Genomic DNA, 19932 nt, shown 5'->3' with positions numbered 1-19932 from the left:
GGAAGGGAGAGAAAGGAGGAGGAGGGGGTGTAAGATGAAGGTAAAGGGGATAGAGAGAGAAAAAAGTGATAGATCAAAAAGAAAGCGAGAAACAGGTACAGGGGGTGGGGAGAAAGATAGAAGTGGAAGAAGAGAGTGTGATAGACAGAAACAAGTGATAAATGATAGAGCAATGTGGAAGAGAGAGAGAGAGAAGAGGGATAGATCGAAAGTTCCCATCCTGCTCTGCCACCAATGTTCAATCACTGCCTGTAGCTGATTGTACCCTCACAGAGCTATGGCAATCGTGGCAAACAAAACAATTTTATCATTACCATTAGCACTTTTTTATATTTTTTTAAATATCCAAATTGCAACGAAATGACTATCTATACGCCTTAGAAATGATCAGAAATTGAATAATTTGGAAATATTAGGAACATATCACCTGACATATTAATCCTCAAATACAATCATCACAACAAAATACCAGGTGTGTCAACATGAATTTCTATACATCATCGCTGAACGTTAGAATGCCAACGAGACTGAAAAACTGTATTCATTATCTCCAAAGACATAATATAGCAATCGTAAAACCAGCAACCCCCGCTTAATTCTTTTCAACTGGCATGCCAAAGATTTCTTTAACAATATTGACAAGTCCATTTACCCAAAACCTCAAAATAACTCATTCCACAACAGTACGTGTGCATGCTATCCCCCCAGCGGATTATTTGTTACCAAATTAAAACATATACACAGTGCGCAACGATAAATAAAGTATAGCAGCACACTAAAATTGCATAACCCACATGAATTCCCCCCTACAACATGCCCATGCTTCAATATCACCAAGGAAGGTGATGGGGAGGAGGTGGGAATTTTGAAAATTCGTAACTACTAGTAACATCTAGTGCACATCCATCGCTCACTAAAGCCAAGACCAGAATTATTAATTCCCGCCGCGCCTCACTAAAGCGCAGTAAATACCTGGCATTTGACAAGCGAACCTTCGCTCCTCCCCCTTTTTGGGGCCAGGTCATGACTCACCGTCTTGCGACCCAGTCAAAACAAACAATATAGGTACATTTTGTCAGCCAGCTAATAAATTATTTTGAATCGTCAAGCCGTCTTTAAAATCCAATATTTTCATTGTACAATTTTTGAAACTACATTTTCCATTTTTGTCTCACCTGCGAAGCAAAGTGAGACTATAGGCGCCGCTTTTCCGACGGCGACGGCGGCGGCGGCGGCGACGGCGGCGGCGGCGGCGGCGTCAACATCAAATCTTAACCTGAGGTTAAGTTTTTGAAATGATGTCATAACTTAGAAAGTATATGGACCTAGTTAATAAAACTTGGCCATAAGGTTAATCAAGTATTACTGAACATCCTATTAGAGTTTCATGTCACATGACCAAGGTCAAAGGTCATTTAGGGTCAATGAACTTAGACCATGTTGGAGGAATCAACATCGAAATCTTAACCTGAGGTTAAGTTTTTGAAATGTCATCATAACTTAGAAAATATATGGACCTAGTTCATGAAACTTGGACATAAGGTTAATCAAGTATCACTGAACATCCTGCATGAGTTTCACGTCACATGACCAAGGTCAAAGGTCATTTAGGGTCAATGAACTTTGGCCGAATTGGGGATATCTGTTGAATTCCCATCATAACTTTGAAAGTTTATTGATCTGATTCATGAAACTTGGACATAATAGTAATCAAGCATCACTGAAAATTTTGTGCAAGTTTCAGGTCTCATGATTAAGGTCAAAGGTCATTTCGGGTCAATGAACTTTGGCCAAATCGGGGGTATCTGTTGAATTACCATCATAACTTTGAAAGTTTATTGGTCTAGTTCATTAAACTTGGACATTAGAGTAATCAAGTATCACTGAACATCTTGTGCACGTTTCAGGTCACATGACCAAGGTCAAAGGTCAATGAACTTTGGCCGAATTGGGTTTATCTGTTGAATTACCATCATAACTTTGAAAGTTTATGGATCTGATTCATGAAACTTGTACATAAGAGTAATCAAGTATCACTGAACATCCTGTTCGAGTTTCAGGTCACATGATCAAGGTCAAAGGTCATGTAAGGTCAATGAACTTTGGCCATGTTGGGGTTTTTTGTTGAATAACCATCATATATCTGTAAGTTTATTGGTCTAGTTCATAAAAAAGGGAAATAAGAGTAACCATGTATCACTGAACATCTTGTGCGAGTTAGAGTAGTATTCAAAGTGAGCACTGCTGCTATATTGAACCGCGTGATGCAGGTGAGACGGCCAGAGGCATTCCACTTGTTAAAATACTAAGTCCATACATGTAGTTTTGGGTAACTAAAGTTAACATACTGTTAACCTGAAACAACTTCATACCTCGTTTTGAGAAATGAGGCTTGTGCCAGTTCATCTCTTTGATGCGCTGTGGCTCTACCCTATGCTTGGCACCAAAGGCTGACCAACCACACTCCTTGGCAGTACAAGCTGGATTAGTCAAACGTTCTTCCAGGCAAACTCAACCAGGACCGCTGCCACATGATTGCAAGTTCCACTGAAACTAAATATGAAACAAACATTTAATTTAATTATAATAACATCATAATGTTGAAATACAGAATTTATCACCTAAATTACATAAGAGATGATATATTTTGGTATAAATCATGTTTTCAGAAGATATTTCACTCATACAACACGATTTGGCCAAGCAAAGCCAAATTCTGTTGAAATAATTTGTTCCCATTCACATTGTGCATAAAATCGAAAGGGCATGTAGCGGCCATTTTGACTTTCCAATAACAGTATTTTTCACCTAACTGGCAGATTAAATGATTTCTCTAGCATAGTCTCTAATACTACTTCCTATCACCAACTTCAGAATAAACTTCAGATTCAGTTCCTGACTTGCTCGATTCACGACAACCGGTACATCAAGAAAATTGACATGCCCGATTTTGAGATAAAGTGGAAACAAAACTTGGCAATAAAAATAAAGAAAATTCTGATGGATATAAAAGATGATCCGTCATATTCATGACAGATCACCTAATAATGAGGTCTAAGTAAGAAAACTACGTCATATTTACCTTAGTCTCAGACTCTTTCTTGATTATGAATAGTCAAAATGTGTAGTGGTTGTCTTAATGTCTCCTCTTCTCTCTATTCCATTGGCGTAATTAAACTTCTCGGTTACCACTACCATCAATGTGAGTCTCCAAGTTCCTGCTTTACATTTGCCTTGTCTTATTATAACCACAACTTCCTGTTCTTCATTGTCGTCTTCTTTGAGAACCACTATCCGTGGCTCCACGGTCAGAGATGCAGTTTGGCTTTCATCCTCATCAATAGTGACTGGATGGTCTGGTGTCTTTTCTTTGACCTGCATATCTTCTGGTTCAGTGGATGCACTTACTGTCTCTTCCGCAGTGACTGTGACAGGTTCGATGGAGGTACTTAAAATGTCTTCCTCTTGTACCGGTGGAGTTACTTTTAAATCATCTCCACCATGGAGACTTATCCTGTCAGATTGTAAGGGGTTAAGGGATCCTTCTTCTCTCGGGCTTCTCTTGCTATCTCTTCTCCTGCCTGGCTCTTCCTAAGGATATCCTTCCGTTCCATGCGTATTCATCTCTTCGCCAGTTATCGCTCACTGGCCTCAGTTAACTTGCAACTTCTTACTTCATTAGTTCGTCTTCCCTCCAACCCATAGTGGCGTTTCATAGCACCCTGAGACTCTTTTTCATATGTGCAAAATTGGCACTTTAGTGTCAGTGGTATGTTGTGTGAATTCTCCAAATGCATGTGGTATGCTGTTCGGGTAGTAAACCCGGCCGTGCAATTATTAGAATTTGTAAAAGGCTTTAGTACTAGTAGTTCAAGCTACGACATTATGCGTTGACTGCATGTGACATTATGCAATGATCATCTAATGCAAAATGTTGCAATCAAAATTATCGGTTGTATCAAGATTCACAATCCCTGTACTATGTAAAGGAAATGGCAATATTGATATTCTAAAACAAACCTTTTTTCGAAGCCAACGCGTCTCGCATCTCTTCACTTCCTCTCTGCATCTTATGTCTCTTCTCCAAGTGGTTGTCAAGGCGGGAGACTTCCCGCCTGCAGAGAGGGCATTCTCTCGTCTTCATGCTCCTGCCATGCCTTGTTACAGGCTCCCTATAAACAGTAGTATATTTTAAATCTTTTTATGCCAGTAAACCTCATTTGGAAAGTGAAAAAAATTAAGACGTTTCCTCAATGAAAAGCACACTAAGAAGAGTAAATGCTTTCCATTCACCAAAAGTTGTATTTGCATGGTCCGCAACTCCTAGAAAATACAGTGCGCAAAAAAAGGCATTTGTGGTTGCAAATGGAGAATTTTCAGCCCATCCATCCATAATACATGCACTCAGAAGTGCACTTTGCCTATAGATTTTGGAGGAGTTCATTGAATTTCATTTTAATATATTTCTGTTATTTATCATGTTCTTTATGTTAAAAGAATCCTTGAACAAATCAGTGGCTTGCTTTTTGGTTTTGGATTTGGTTTTTCACTAATTTCATTTATCATAAACTTTAACATGTCGAGCGTGGTGTCGGCTGTGTCGTCATTGCTCACGTGTATTCCTATAGTCATTCTAGAAGTTCCCTCCCCATGAATGCCTCAAACACTAAAGGTGGCCATAGGTTGACGTTGCGTCACTGGCTTAGTATATATTTCCATTTTGAAGACTTTCAGCATCTTGAATTTGCTGCATTGTACGTGCCTAATCAAACGTATTTGACGTATTAACCCCTCTTTCTGTGGCTGTATAAGCAGTGAGACCCTCTAGAACTATTTGGACAGCACCGTGACAATCTGTTGTCATGGTAAAAAAAGGGTGTGTTAGTGAGCTGAAAAAGAAACCAAAAGTGGTCAATCCTCTAACAGTGTCCAATAACAAGGCAAAATTGAGAATGGTTCTTGATTGTAGGCACGTGAATCCGCATCTGTTGCATTTACTCCAATTCTAGTAAGCAAAAAATAACAGACAGCGTGTATTGCTATATTGTATTTCTGGCTGTCTTTAAAACTGCATCTCAACAATGTAATTTCCGAGTAAGTTTTTGCACTTCAGGCAATTTTGATTGATTTTTTTCGCACAACACCTACAAAGATTAAATAGAAAAATATTGAGACAGGAAATGGTGTATTGATTAATGAAAAATTGTTAATGTACATGATTAGAGAAAACATATACTAGTAATAATGAGATTATTCATTCATAACTTATTCAATTTCATGGAGATACTTCCAATGTCTTGTATTTTCAAATGTCTTTGGTTACATTTTGTATAGTTTGTGTTTTTGTCAGGGGCCTCAAGAGTCTGAATGCAGAGTCCAGGCCAGTGATTCTGATGGACTGGATCTAGCGATCTTCCTGGTTACACTTTGGGCATCTATCGGATGTCTGCCACCACATTTCTATGCAAGTTTCCATCCCAGGAGGTTCTTGCAACAGCCAGAAACATAAGGGCCCACAGATTCATTTGTAATTCAAGTCCTTGAGGCATGTTATTCCGAAGTTGTCGCTCAGGTGAAATCCTTCTCTGGCCCAGAGAATAGGTTGTTTGGTTGGGGAGAGATGTTCAATGTCCAGCCAGTCTACTCCCTCCTCCTGGGCTATCCTCCAAAACGACTCATTCCATACGTTGTTAAACTTTCTTAGGTGGTTGAGTCTTTTTATTCCTACAGCAATGCCCTTGAGGTGTGAAATATAATGAACAATCAAATATCAATTTTTTGTATAATGTGACCCCCTCTTCTCATGAATTCAATACTGCCTGCCCCCCACCCCTGCATCTGCGTCTGTCCCACCAAACATACCATTAAAAATGTTCAGATAACTGAGAAAAAACATCTTTTATCTTACCTGTAACGAGAGTCTTGAAGAAAATATTAATGCGACATTACACATAAAGACTTGCAACGTTATGCATTAATGCTAGTAGTTCAAGCTACGACATTATGTGTTGACTGCATGTGACATCCAATGATCATCTAACGCATAATGTTGCAATCAAAATTATTGGTTGTATCAAGGTTCACAATCCCTTTACTATGTAAAAGGAAATGGCATTATTGCTATTCTAAAACCTTTATCCGAAGCCAACGTGTCTCGCATCTCTGTACTCTCTGCATCTTATGTTTCTTTTCTAGGTGGTTATCAAGGCGGAAACTTCTCGCCTGCAAAGAGGGTTAAGAGGGCATTCTCTTCTCTTTTTGATTTTCTTGTTACTCGTTACAGGCGCCCTGTAAACAATAGTACATTTCAAGTATAGATTTAGATATATATCATTTATGCCAGTGATCCTCATTTGGAAAGTGAAAAAAAAAATCCTGCACACCAATCCCTACTTGCTTCAAAATGCTTTTCATGGTCTTGAAGTTGATAACTTGAAAATTTTGTAATTGAATGCGATGCCTTGCAATTTACAGGTTGTTCCACCAGTGTTTACCTTATATAGGCGTAATTTTTTTGGACCGCCCGAGATGAAGGATGTAATGTATTTACCATCCAGGTCATCCGTCAATTCACCAAGCTAATCCCCGAGAAGAGGACATCGTTCTTCAGGATACTGTCCGTATCATAATGAGTACATGACTCCTTAATAGATCCAACACTTCAAACAACTTCATTCTTGCTTGTGACGTTGTGAAGGCAGCTATTACTTTGGTGCTTACCTTTTCAAACTCATCTCTCCAATCAGTACGTACCTCTACCACATTATTAATGACAAAAGTAAGATCATTGACCTTGGCGTCATCTGATGTCAGAAGCTCATACAACTGATGCTGGTCTCGGGAAGATTGTTTCTCATCCCGAATCTACCCTCGAACGAGCTGAGCATTACTAGTAGTTTGCCGAAGTTCCAGTTCAGTGCCAATTTCTTATATTATTTTGATCATCAAACACAATCAGTGAAGTGTGACGCACATATATTCTGTGGGCTGTCTGCTCCACCACGTGTCCATCGTAAAGCTGACAGTGGTTTTGATGTCTGCCTTGAGGTTTCTTTTTACCATGTGGTCAGAGTTCGGGATGAGTCTTGGAAAACCTAGGTCGTGAAGGAATCCGATATCAGGATCGATTGACAAGGTCTCTAAAGCCAACATTATCTACCATATTGGATGGTTGAAGATCAATTGCCAGCCTCAATCCAATCTTCATCATAATTTCCACCTGCCTTGGATGTTTCTTCTCATATTGCAATTCATTGGAAGTTTTCTTACTTGCCGAGCTTGTGATGACGCAGCCGACAACGATAAGGCCATTTCGCTAACATCTTTGATCGGGTGCCTGAGAAGGAAACTGCAAACTCCCTTTCATATGCCATGACGTATTAGTTATATTGTACGTGTGTTTGCATTATCACCTGGAAAAGGATGGCTGACAGTGGATTCAAATTGCTTTGCTCTCATCACTCGCATCCACCCTAACAAAGATGATGCTCGTCTCGGGGAAATTGTTTCTCATTCCGAATCTATCCCAGAACTAGTTGAGTATTAGATTGCTGAGTGAACCAAGACCTTTATTTTTATTAATCTTCTTTGGTTCCAGTTCAATGCCCTCATGTTTTTGATAGTTGGTAACATATGCAACTTAATCCCTCTCCTGTGCAACACCAGTCTGGCCATCCCGAGTTTCAGTATAGCCTGTGAGCAACCCCAAAAACTTTCCCTCGCCTTTCATCAGGTGGTATTTAATGTTGTATGGGCAATATCTGGAAAAGTACCAAACAGACTCTATGACCCCTGTTACATCTGAGAGATTCCCTACCTCGGGCCGGCCCTGGGCCTACCTCAGGTCGGAAAGAAATCAGATGTAAACATCCCAAACCTACCTCTAGCCACGTTTTAGCGAACCTACCCGAGACCACATTCAGAGGTAGTCTCGGGTAGGTATCGGGCCGGCCCCAGTCCACCGATTCGTAGATGTAAACGCACACAAGCTTTCGAACCTATCTCGGTCTGTTCGCCAGCTGTCAAATTATGTCATAGCGCGGGCTATCCCCTCCCCAGCCCCATCGTTCTTTGAATGTTTTGCGGCGTGCAACATGCAACATGTGAATTGTGATTGATTTGAGTGGAAAGAAGGAAGCATTTTAAACGTTTCCTTTTCAAGTCGATCATATCTTCAACGACTGCTGGGATCAACAGCATAAACCAAATCTATCCTCAAACCCTCTCATGGTTTCTCTCAACCTTCTGATGGAAATGAAATGTATCTTGCTAGCAACTCCTGTGTAATGATTTTGCACGTTTCATTTACAATCAAGCAGGCTGTACATCTTGCCACTCCAAAAAGATGGCCAACCATCCTGTATTCACAATTGGTCGTAAGTTTCCAAAGTGTAATTGTTACTGACTCTCTTCCATACTCTGAATGTGTGGTCCAACCTCTTGACATAAAAATTCAAAGGTTTTAACATTCACTCTAAAGTTTACTCTGAAATCTTCAGCTGTAAACTCGTTCACCGCTCGTTGCCAGAAATGCCCCGATCGGTACTTGCTCCAGAGTTCCCTGTCGCTTGTGCAGCCATAGCTCATCGCCATCCTTATTCTCTGCCAACGCCTTTCCTCAAACCTCACTCTGATTGCCCTTTCCCGAAGAAATTGCTTACGACTTTCCCGAATCAGGGAATACACATTATTCTTCATAATGTATTGGAGGGTCTGTACTTTTCGGGGTTTTAAATATCTAGAAATAACAACTAACGTACGCTATCTGATCGTAATTAAATGGCAAGCTAGCAGCCGACAAGTGTAACGAAATGTAAACAACTTCAATTAGTGCACGCAAATTATTCAGAGCCTAGATCGAGAGCGCCCTTTGGTGTCAGCAATCGGATACCGCTCGAAACCGTACCGATAGGGGAGGGAATGAACGCTGTGATGTAAACAGACCACATTTTGGACTCGGTCCGTTCGCAAAGCTAATCCACCAATAATCCAGTCAAGGTTGCAAGTGGACTCGATCGGGTCTCGATAGGAAACTTTCAGATGTAACAGGCCTCTATGTTGGTAACCTCCTACCCCTTCTCAATGGCTGGTTGCAACTCGAAAGAAACCCACGTGCATCCGTCTTCAGTAATGCGGAGTGGAATTGGGCAGATGTGCAAGAGCTCGCGTTCCATTCACATGGATAAAAGCACCGCCATCACTATGGACAATAATTGGGTATATGTTCCCTTTATCTGGGGCAAGTTAGTTATTGATTTGTTTCATTACAGCAATTACTCCTCCACAGCTTGAATTACTGCCCATAACTTTTATGTGGTCTAATTTTTTTTTTTGGGGGGGGGATGAGGGATAGGCTTGATAGGATAAAGTTAGTTCTCCAAGAATCCCCACTTTTATGTGAAGAGTGCTATAGTGATCAAAGTTTCCCATTACCATTTCGTTCTTTGACCCCCTTACCCCTTTCTCTACCTAATATGACCAAAATTTGATAGTCAGCTGTGTATCTTTTTCCAAAGTAATCATACATGACTGATTTGGCTCCCTTATGGAAGACCCTTAGTAGTACATATTGCATGTGGATTTATAACAAATTGGCCCAGCTCTGAAATAGGCTTATTCTTTTCAAATGAAAATGCCATTGCATGTTTATAGCATTTTGTAATCATTCGCTTCTCCTTTTCTATATCTGATATCTTTCCCTTTTCTTTCACAAAGGTCTCTAATTTGAATTTCCTCATCTTTGGTCTTTTTTTGTATTTTACGTCTCCCTGCACAATAGCCCTCATCATCGAATTGCCAAACAAACACACAAGTACAAGAAAACTGTAGGATCGCATGGTGGATTCGATGTCTGCCTTGAGGTTCTTTTTTTCTTGTGGTGCAAGCTCAGGATGACACTCTCGGAAAACACAGGCCGTGAAGGAATTTGATATCGGGATGGAGTGCATTAACAAGGTCTCAAAAGCCAACATTATCTACCATATTCAATGGTTGAAGATCGATTGCCAGCCTCAATCCAATCTTCCTCCTAATTTCCTTCTACCTTGGGATGTTTCCTCTCATATTCTGATTCATTGGAAAGAAGGAAAGATGTCATTGAAGTTTTCTTACTTGCCAAGCTTGTGATGAAGAAGCTGACAATGATAAGGCCATTTCGCTAACTCTTTGATCGGATGCCTGAGAAGGAAACTGCAAACTCCCTCACATATGTGATGACGTATTAGTTGTATTGTACGTGTGTTTGCTTTATCACCTGGAAAGGATCGCTGACAGTGGATTCAAATTGCTTTGCTCTCATCACTCACATCAACCCTAACAAAGATGATGCTCGTCTCGGGGAAATTGTTTCTCATCCCAAATCTACCCCAGAACGAGTTGAGTATTAGATTGCTGAGTGAACCAAGACCTTTGTTTTTATTAAACTTCTCAGATTCCAGTTCAATATCCTCATGTTTTTGGTAACGTATGCGACTTAATTCCTCTCCTGTGCAACACCAGTCTGGCCATCCCGATGACTCTTGTTTGATCTTGAGAAAGGTGTCTGTATAGCCTGTGAGCAACCCCAAAATTCTCCCTCGCCTTTCATCAGGTGGTATTTAAATGTTGTATGGGCAATATCTGGAAAAGTACCAGACAGACTCTGTTGGTAACCTCCTACCCCTTCTCAATGGCTATTAGCAACTCGAAAGAAACCCAGGTGCTCTGAAGCATCCTTCTTCAGTAATGTGACATGGAGTGGAATTGGGCAGGTGTGCGAGAGCTCGCGTTCCATTCACATGGATAATAGCACCGCCATCACTATGCACAATAATTGGGTATATGTTCTCTTTCTCTGGGGCAAGTTAGTTTTGATGTTTTTCATTACAGCAATTACTCCTCCACAGCTTGAATTATTCCTAACTTTTAATGTCTGTTTTTTTTTTTTTGGGGGGGGGGGTTGGGAGGGGGATGTCATGAGGGGCAGGCTTGATAGGATAGAGTTAGTTGTCCTAGAATCCCCACTTCCATGTGAAGAGTGTTATAGTGCTCAAAGTTTCCCATTGCCATTTTGTTCTTTGACCCCCTTACCCCTTTCTCTATATGACCTAATATGACCAAAATTTGATAGCTGTGTATCTTTTACCAAAGTAATCACACACAACTGATTTGGCTCCCTTATGGAAGACCCTCAGTAGTACATATTGCATGTGGATTTATAACAAATTGGCCCAGCTCTGAAATAGACTTATTCTTTTCTAACAAAAATGCCATTGCATGTTTATAGCATTTTGTAATCATTCGCTCCTCCTTTTCTAGATCAGTTATCTTTTTAACCCTAACCTTTTCTTTCGCAAAGGTCTCTAATTTGAATTTCCTCATCCTTGGTCTTTTTTGTATTTTACATTTCCCTGCACAATAGCCCTCATCATCGAATCGTCAAACAAACACAAGCTGTAGAAAAAAAGGAAAAATGACATAAATGTGATAACAAGAAATCAAGAATAATGAATTGTAAAACGTTGTAGTTCTCGAACCGGAAGAACATATCCGTCATGACTGAAGATTCTATCAGGTGAGGTTCTCACTAATATGGAGTCCATTTCTGGCCCAGAGAATAAGGTTATTCTTCCAATATTGTAGTTAGGTGTACAAGCTGTAAAGTGCCCTGTGATGAAAGGCATATTGAAAAAAACCTTCAGAAATTCTCCCCAACTGAGATGAGCAAATTAAGAAGCAAAGTCGGCCTAAACCAATAGGGTCTTAGACAAATCTTTTAATCTACGTTATTTTTAACTAAGATATCTAGATCTGAATCCAAACGACACACTGATTAATATTCATTAATCTTGATGTTACAGATTTTGAAGTTTAGGGGTTTTGAAGATGGCAAAATTCTCTGCAAGGATTCTCTTGATTTGGCAGAGCCTTGCTTCATGTAGTGTGCTTAGTTCTTGTCTTGTTTGGACGTGTTCTAATGGCACTTGTAGTGCAGGTATTGTTGCATCATCACATGTCTGTGTCCCGTGAAATGGTACGATATCCTATGCTGCGAAGAAGGTTTTTCCATATGTTGATTCCGTCTGTGACCTTTTTACTACCTTCATGTCTCTTCATGATATTCTTCAGAGTATTGTCATAGGTTATTCTGAATGCTGCAATCATGCAAAGCAATAAGAGGTAAGATTATGAGAAATGTCCCCAAACCACATTTTCCAATGGTGTTCCCATGCTGGAGTGGCAGATTAAAACATGGATGTTTCATTGTACATGTATGTTGTGCCTCTGCCCACCTTAGGGTTGCTGGAGAATTTCTTTGTGATCTTTCTGTCCCATCTTTTAGTCAATAACCAGATATAAGGGCATTGGTTTTATTAATAAAAATAAATTACAAATTGTATACATGTTAAGAAAACATCTGATTATATGATTATTCATTGTTCATTATTTAATGTAGATGTGATGAGTTATTGATTATCTTATCAAACTCATCCATTGCCAAGTCCGTCTGTTTATATGTATTGAATTTACCCCTGATTTGTACTAGGGTTCCAAAGTATGAATTAAAAACAACCTTGTTGGATTTAAACCATTTTGTTCCATATATTTTCCTGTTTCACCTGCTGCTAGCTTTTTGTCAATAAGGCAGTAGAGGTGGAAGATATGGGCGTTATTCACTTGAACACTCCACCGTACTTGATAGTATGCATTGCAAATATGCAATATAGTGACCTTTTCATTCCCTTGCAGCTTTCCCTAAATACCAATCTTGACGTCTGTTTGGGAGAGTGTCATGAGTGAAATCGGCCTCGCTTACCAAGTCGATATTGGTCTAATCTTCAGTGTCATTTTCCAATATACAGAAAATGGATGAAAACAGAAATTATATCATAAACTATAGAAAAATAAAAAAAAGTATCTACGAATCAATCAACATACAATTATAATCTCTTAAAAATGCTGTCAACGATAAGCCTATATTGGACTTCTGTACTTGTTTGTACAGATCATCGCAAGTTCTTCAATCAAGCTCTCATTATCAGACATGACATCTACAAATGGCCAAAATCCATTCTTGTGATTTTCTGTACTGACTGCCATTCGTACATAGTACCTGGACCCATGCCACCTCAATTTTTCCCTCGTGATGACTCCAGACATCAAGGCACAACAACACTGCTCTTAGGTTTATGAATTCTCATCTACTATGAAATGAGTATGGCATAGAAATATCAGTTAAATCTTATGTATTTCCTCTTCTGGAAAAGACTCAATAATCTATAATTATACTACCATGGTATGTCTCTCTTCTTTCTTTTATTCTGATATCCAGGATTGACAACTTTCAAGAATTGAAAAATGCCTTCAAAATGGGTCCTTGGGCCAATTGCTTTTTGTGTGGGTCTAAAACATACCCAATGATTACTCCAGTTCTGGGGAAATAGAAAGGAAGTTATGGAAATCGATTTAAGTAATCATAGCTATAAATTTATACATTTCATCTTCTGTGGTAGAATTCCTCTGTAAGCCTTCTTTGTTTCCATAGGAAGTTCTTGTAAAAGTTCATTTATGAATATTAAAAATAACATAGGTGGTAGTAAATAAACAGACATTCAAGATAAGTTTGAGAGAGAAACATAGTTTGGAGAAGGCAAGTAAATGGCACAATAATTGTCTGAATTCCTTGGCGTTTTGGAAAATTTCTGCTTATTGCATTGTATAACTTTCTACTTACACCATTGTTAGTTCCGATTTATGTTCCTCCAGATGTTGCCCAATCTCTTCTTTGGAATGGCTGGATGTTCTTGGACACTTCTGCAAAGATTATAATATCTTCCTGCCACAGCTGATCATCCTGTATTCCTCTTTGTGAATTTCAAAATTTTTCAGAGTACAGGGGAGCTGGTGTATATTTTCACTTATGTTTTCTTATCATTTTCATAAATCATTTATCTTACATGGCATTTTCCTCAAAGTCACGACTACTGCTACATTGACATGCATCATCATGCAGGCGAGACTGCCAAGGGCGTTCACTTGTTATTTGGTTTAGACTCTTGATGTTGTATGTAATGTTCAACTTGTTGTTTCAACATGTTGTGGCAATTGTGAAAATGCATTCTTGCAGTCTTTATTTCTAAAAAGCATCTTCTGAGCCTTGTCAAGTAGCACTGAGGATATTCATTTCCGGTGAGACTTATTAAGAAAGCACCTTGTTCAAAATGTTCTATGATGTATTCAGGTTAAGAATGTAACTGACAGAGCTGAAGCGGAATCAGATATGAATAATTTTGCCTATCAAATGCGGTGAATAGTGGTACCATTGATATGAGAGCTGACAGTCTAACATCCCAGTTTCCTATACAAATTGCTAACCACTGACTTTTATTACAAGGACAATCTTTGACTGAAAATCGGTAAAAAAAAGGCAATGTTTCAAACTTTTCTGACATTTTATGACTAAATGACAAAAATTCTTGCATTCAGTGGTTCAACAAACTGCCCGTTGTGCGGCCAAAATATTTGGCGATCCACATATTTGCCTTCTGTGATATTACAAAGCCAAAAACGACATTTTGTAAGAATCTGTCATGCATACTTTTATATGAAAGGAAATTAGAAACAAGTTTGCAATAAAATATTGCTGCATACTTGAAGCAAAAAATGAGTGTGCATATCAAATTTGTGCAGATACCAAGGTTTTCAATGTAGATTGCTTTTATAAATCCAGCATCCCAATGTATTTTCCTAAGGACCTCTTGAAAATTCTTAAGAATATGCAAGTCTTCTGTCTAAGGTCCTCAAACTCCTGCTTGGTGTTGACCGATCCTCTGAGGTTTACTTCCCAGAATTTGCATTCCCTGGGAAAGTTTTGTGGTTCATTTTATAGTGTGGATGTTCGCAAACATTTGGGTACCTTGAAATTATGGTACTGGAGGAATGTCATTTTAACGAGTGAATCAAAATTTCATATCAAAGTGAAGAAATTTTTCAGGAGAAGAACTGAACGTGCATGAAAATATCTTCAATTCAACATTTATTTCCAAAGATAAAAGCATTTGTACATTTTCAAAAATTTAACAATGCAATAGAGGTAGCAACTCAGTAAGCAGAGCTTGTGATGAGTGCAGAGTGACATTAAAGACATATATTCATGAAAAAGATCCACACAAAGTACATTACATATTAAAAAACAAGGAAAAAAACACAACAGGGCATCACTTATCCTTTTATATCAAAAGAAACGGTAAATAATTTTTCAAACCAATAATCCCACAACTGAAACTTCGCAAATCACTCAATTTAGGGACCGCATGTAAGTTTTTTTTTTTCTTAAGTTCTGTCTTAAAGTAACTCAAAGATGGTGCATTTCTGTTGTCTTTAAAGTGTTTCACTTTTTCAGACATTTAAAGTTTAAAACGAATATTATTTTAAAAAGCACATCCTGTGTCTTGGCAAATTAATTAATGAAGAGGAGCATGTATTGTATTTATTTGAATTCTGATCTGTATCAAACAGCTGAGAAAAATGAACAGGCACATGTAGGGATTGACATCCCATCTTTTTGGTACCAGTTCTTCTGTGTGTGATAGGGGTTGCAGGTGTAAAATGCTTATTAGTGAGTAGCGGGCTGGGTTGGCTCACTTGGCTGATTGTTCCAAAGTGTGATTCGGCCTTGTTTCTATGTATAGCCTAACAAGAAAGTACCAAATGGGCAAAATTGCTACTTGTGTTTGGGGCTTGTCCCAATACAGTCATTTGTACTGAGTACCCCCCCCCCATGGCATTATCATTGTTATACGTACATGCTTTATATTGTAATCCAAATTTTAGGTGAATTATGCTAATGTAGCAAGAAGCTCTTTTATTTTTTTTATATTGTCATTTCTTCTGGATCACTTCTTTTATCAGTGTTTGGTACTTCATGAAATTTGCATCGATTTATTTTTCACAGATGTGCATTAAGATTCCCTACCTTGTATGGAAAGAAAGTTATGTAAAAAAAAAAGATGACTTTACACATTCAATAAAGGGAATAATCTAGATACTATAGTAAATAAAGAGGCTTTGATAGGAGGTAATAATAATTTGTAAACAAATTTTCGGCATTACTCCTATGCGTTTAAGATCGCATGCTCGATCTGTAATGAAAGTCATAAGTCAGAAAAATTTGGAACCAGTGGGATTCGAACTTGTCATCTACTGCTTTCCAGGCAGCGACTTAACCACTGGGCTATTCTGTTTCACGGCTAAGTCACGATGAACTGGAATACAAATACCCTCGATCCTCTCCTTTCTGACTCATTAATATGATTTTCATTACAAATCGAGCATGCGATCTTAAACAAATGGGAGTATTGCCAAAAATTTGTTCACAAATCTTGATACTCTTAGAGGAAGTTCACCCTAGTGATAAGTTGGTTTTAATTTAAGTAGAAAAGATAAAGAAATATATTGGTGTGAAGGTTTGAGAAAATTCCATAGGAGAATAAGAGCTATAATTTTTTTAAGTTTTTTAATTTGTGATGTCATATGCAAGCAGCTTCCCCTATGTATCATGTAATATAAATTCCTTATATTCCATTTTTTCAATGAAACAAAGATATGTGTCTAATAAAATATTCACCCCACAAATAAAATAATTTTCAAATTTGAAAATTATATGTTTATTTAAAGAATTTATATCACAGGAGGAGGAGCTGCTCTTCAGTGACATTACAAAAAAAATTAAATATTCATAATTCCATTATCTTTTCAAATTATCATCAAACCTCCGATAATTTTCTGTTTCTGCTTTTAGAATAACCAACCTATCAACAGGTTGAACTTTCCCTCTAAACAAATAATTGTCCGATCCTTGCTCCACAAAATGTATCTAGCAGAGCAAAAATAATTGTATTTGTAATTTTATGTAATAATAAAATACTGAAGGACATGCGTGTTTGTGATGCCACCATCACATGCATTTGCACATAGCCTCATTTGATTTGTATTTTTGAAAATGCCATCTATAAAATGCTGAAAATTTAATCTTAAATTTGATATTTTCAAATCGATTGCACTATTTGGCTTGTTTCAATTTGTTTTCCATTCAAATCAACATGTCAGGAATTTAGGATCTTTTCAGTATGTTGGCAATGTCCCAACACGAATGTGTGTAATTACATCTTATTCTTACATGTTTTTAGTTAATTTTTTTTGTGCTAATATTTTGATGTGCCATTCTTCCTCAAAGCATGTGTACGATAATTGTGCCTTCAACCTCAATGATTTATTTAGAATGTTATTTTTCATTTTTGTTATCTGTAATGTAACTGTGTAATTGCATTGTAATTGCTTCAAATAAAGAACCTTGTAGGAAGGAAAGGGGGGGGGTCAAAAAAAATTGATTAGGTTGGAGTCCATCCTGACACAACGATGAATGTGAATGAAAAGGGTTTTGAATACCCTATTATATAATTCTTATATGATTTCTAAAGGCACAGATGATTGCATACATTATTCATTATCTACGGTGCAGAATAGATACGAGACAGTTATTCATGAAATGATTTAGCCCAACATATCATTCCACTGTGTGTGCCTCCCATGATATTTGTCTCTTTGTAGAAATGTTTTTGCTATGTAAAATGCTCATCTTACTATCATTCTAGAATATATTTTTTGGAAATAAAATTGACAATAAACAAAATTTTCTTCTTTATACTGTTGTCTTGTTGGGGGATTAATTACAACTAGCACCCGTTAAGGAACAAAGGAGAGAGAGAGTGGGAGAGAAGATAGAGAGAGGGGGAGGGAGAGGATAAAGAATTAAAATAAGAGGGAAGGAGCTTGTAAGAGAGAGACACACTGAAATAACTATGTACAGAAATTAGATATGGAGAGGAAAATGAGATGTGGAAAGAAAGTGAAAGATTTATGGTAATTGAATTCTTGAACTCATTGTAATCTTTTTTTGGCATTCTCTGCTAGTCTGACCCCCCCCCCCCCCACACACACACACAATCTTACTCACTCTCCTCGCCATTTTGAACTCTAAATTCAACAAGGACTGAAAATTTCTTTTATATACAATCCCATTAACTTCACTATACCAGAGCCTGTTTCACAAAGAATTAGCAAGTCATGTTTTAACACAGCTTATTTCACACATAATCTGATTGATGGATATGTGGTAGTGCGCATGACTTGACCAATACGGTGATGCATTATATCCTGCATGCTACTGAAATTGAAGTGCAACAAGTCCCACTTAACTTTTTGTGAAACACCCCCTGGGATGCAAACCCTGTATATAGCATAAAGGATGTGAAGTTATTTTGGATGGAAAAAACAGCATCTTCCACTTTGTTGTGGTAGATTCAGTTATTCTCATAAGTGATTGAACACCACCATAAAATGCACCCTTTCATGCCAACAACACTACAATGTTCAGCGAGCCCAATGATACAAACTTTATTGAATGTTATATTTTATCACTTGACTTCACAATTAAGTTTCTGAAACGTGGCAGAACTTGAACACTTCGAATATGTTCATTTTCTGGTGGGGTTCACTTACTTTTGAGCACCACTGTACATGTACGACATCAATATAGTTCTCGGTAATTTCATCTCAACATAATACCCCATCTGCCCTTTACAGCTGTTGTCTACCTGTATCATATGTATATGTACATCTATGAACGAGCGACAATCCAACATTTGCTCCTGCTTGTATGAATGTTCCTGTCATATTTCTCTATAGGATATTGGTTGAGGATTAGTGTTAGGATTTAAGTTATTCCTAAGTTATCCCTGAGCAAAGCCTATGGGACTAACAGAATTCAGTACTTAGTATTAACTTGGTTAATAGGGACAGGTGTTGCAACTTGCAAGAGCAAATATCAAATCCCCCAAAATTAAAATATATTAATTTCAGCAAGCAAACATCAAATCTAAGAAAAATTGACAGCGACTGAATGTTCACATCAAAAGTTTATTCCTCAAGCTATTCCACACAAACTGAAAATCATGCATTCCTTCAAGAATGAAACATGTTCTTTTGAACATGTATTGAGATAAATAGTCAAACTTGAGATTCATTCACATAATGTAGACATAAGTTGTCAAAGAGAAAAAAAATAGTTATACAGAAACTCTTAAGTTCCTAATCAATAAACCTACAGAACTGAAAGATCTAAATATGTAGATATTCACAAGCTTGAACACAAAAATACGAAGCAAGACTATCCTGGCAAGCAGAACTCAAGAACTGAAAAGAAAGCCTGCCAATAAGATTTTACTACTTTATATATAACACACTCTACCAGAGAGATGCTTACAAAAACTATACTAATGATAAGATACATGCATGCATGTATTATTTTTTAAATACAATTTGTTCATAATTCATCATGGCTGGTTACGTATATTAAACCCATAGGATAAGTAGATTTCATTGTATCAATGCACCTGATTTAGTTGTTGGTACATAAAACAATGATCATACTGATTGTGTTTAAGCAAAAGGTCCTAAATGCATTTTGTTATCTGTTAGATACTTTGTTTATTGAAATAAATGTTAGTCATATTTCAAAACATTCAATAAATCAAACAATCACATAGCATCTAACATAGATATTTTGCTGAATTTTGCTGAATTTCATTTGTCTGACCAACTAACACTTTGAAATATACATGTCCCATAAGTTGAAAAATTATCATATGGAGGTGTTTGTATAAATATCTGTTGCCTATGAACTGCCAACTATTTTGTCAATATCAAAAGGACATGATATTTATGATTTTCGCATATCACTGAATATTTATGCTGATTCATGATTATATAATTACATTTATACATTATCTTACAGGTCTTACCAATAAAAAATACAAATATTAGCAAAGCAAATGTACAACAAAATATGTAAGCTCTACATCAAAATATATAGCCAAACTAGATAGCTTCAATGTA

Source organism: Lytechinus variegatus, chromosome 2 (assembly GCF_018143015.1).
Source record: "Lytechinus variegatus isolate NC3 chromosome 2, Lvar_3.0, whole genome shotgun sequence".
Taxonomy (NCBI): Eukaryota; Metazoa; Echinodermata; class Echinoidea; order Temnopleuroida; family Toxopneustidae; genus Lytechinus; species Lytechinus variegatus.
Note: the sequence above shows the minus strand (reverse complement) of the source record.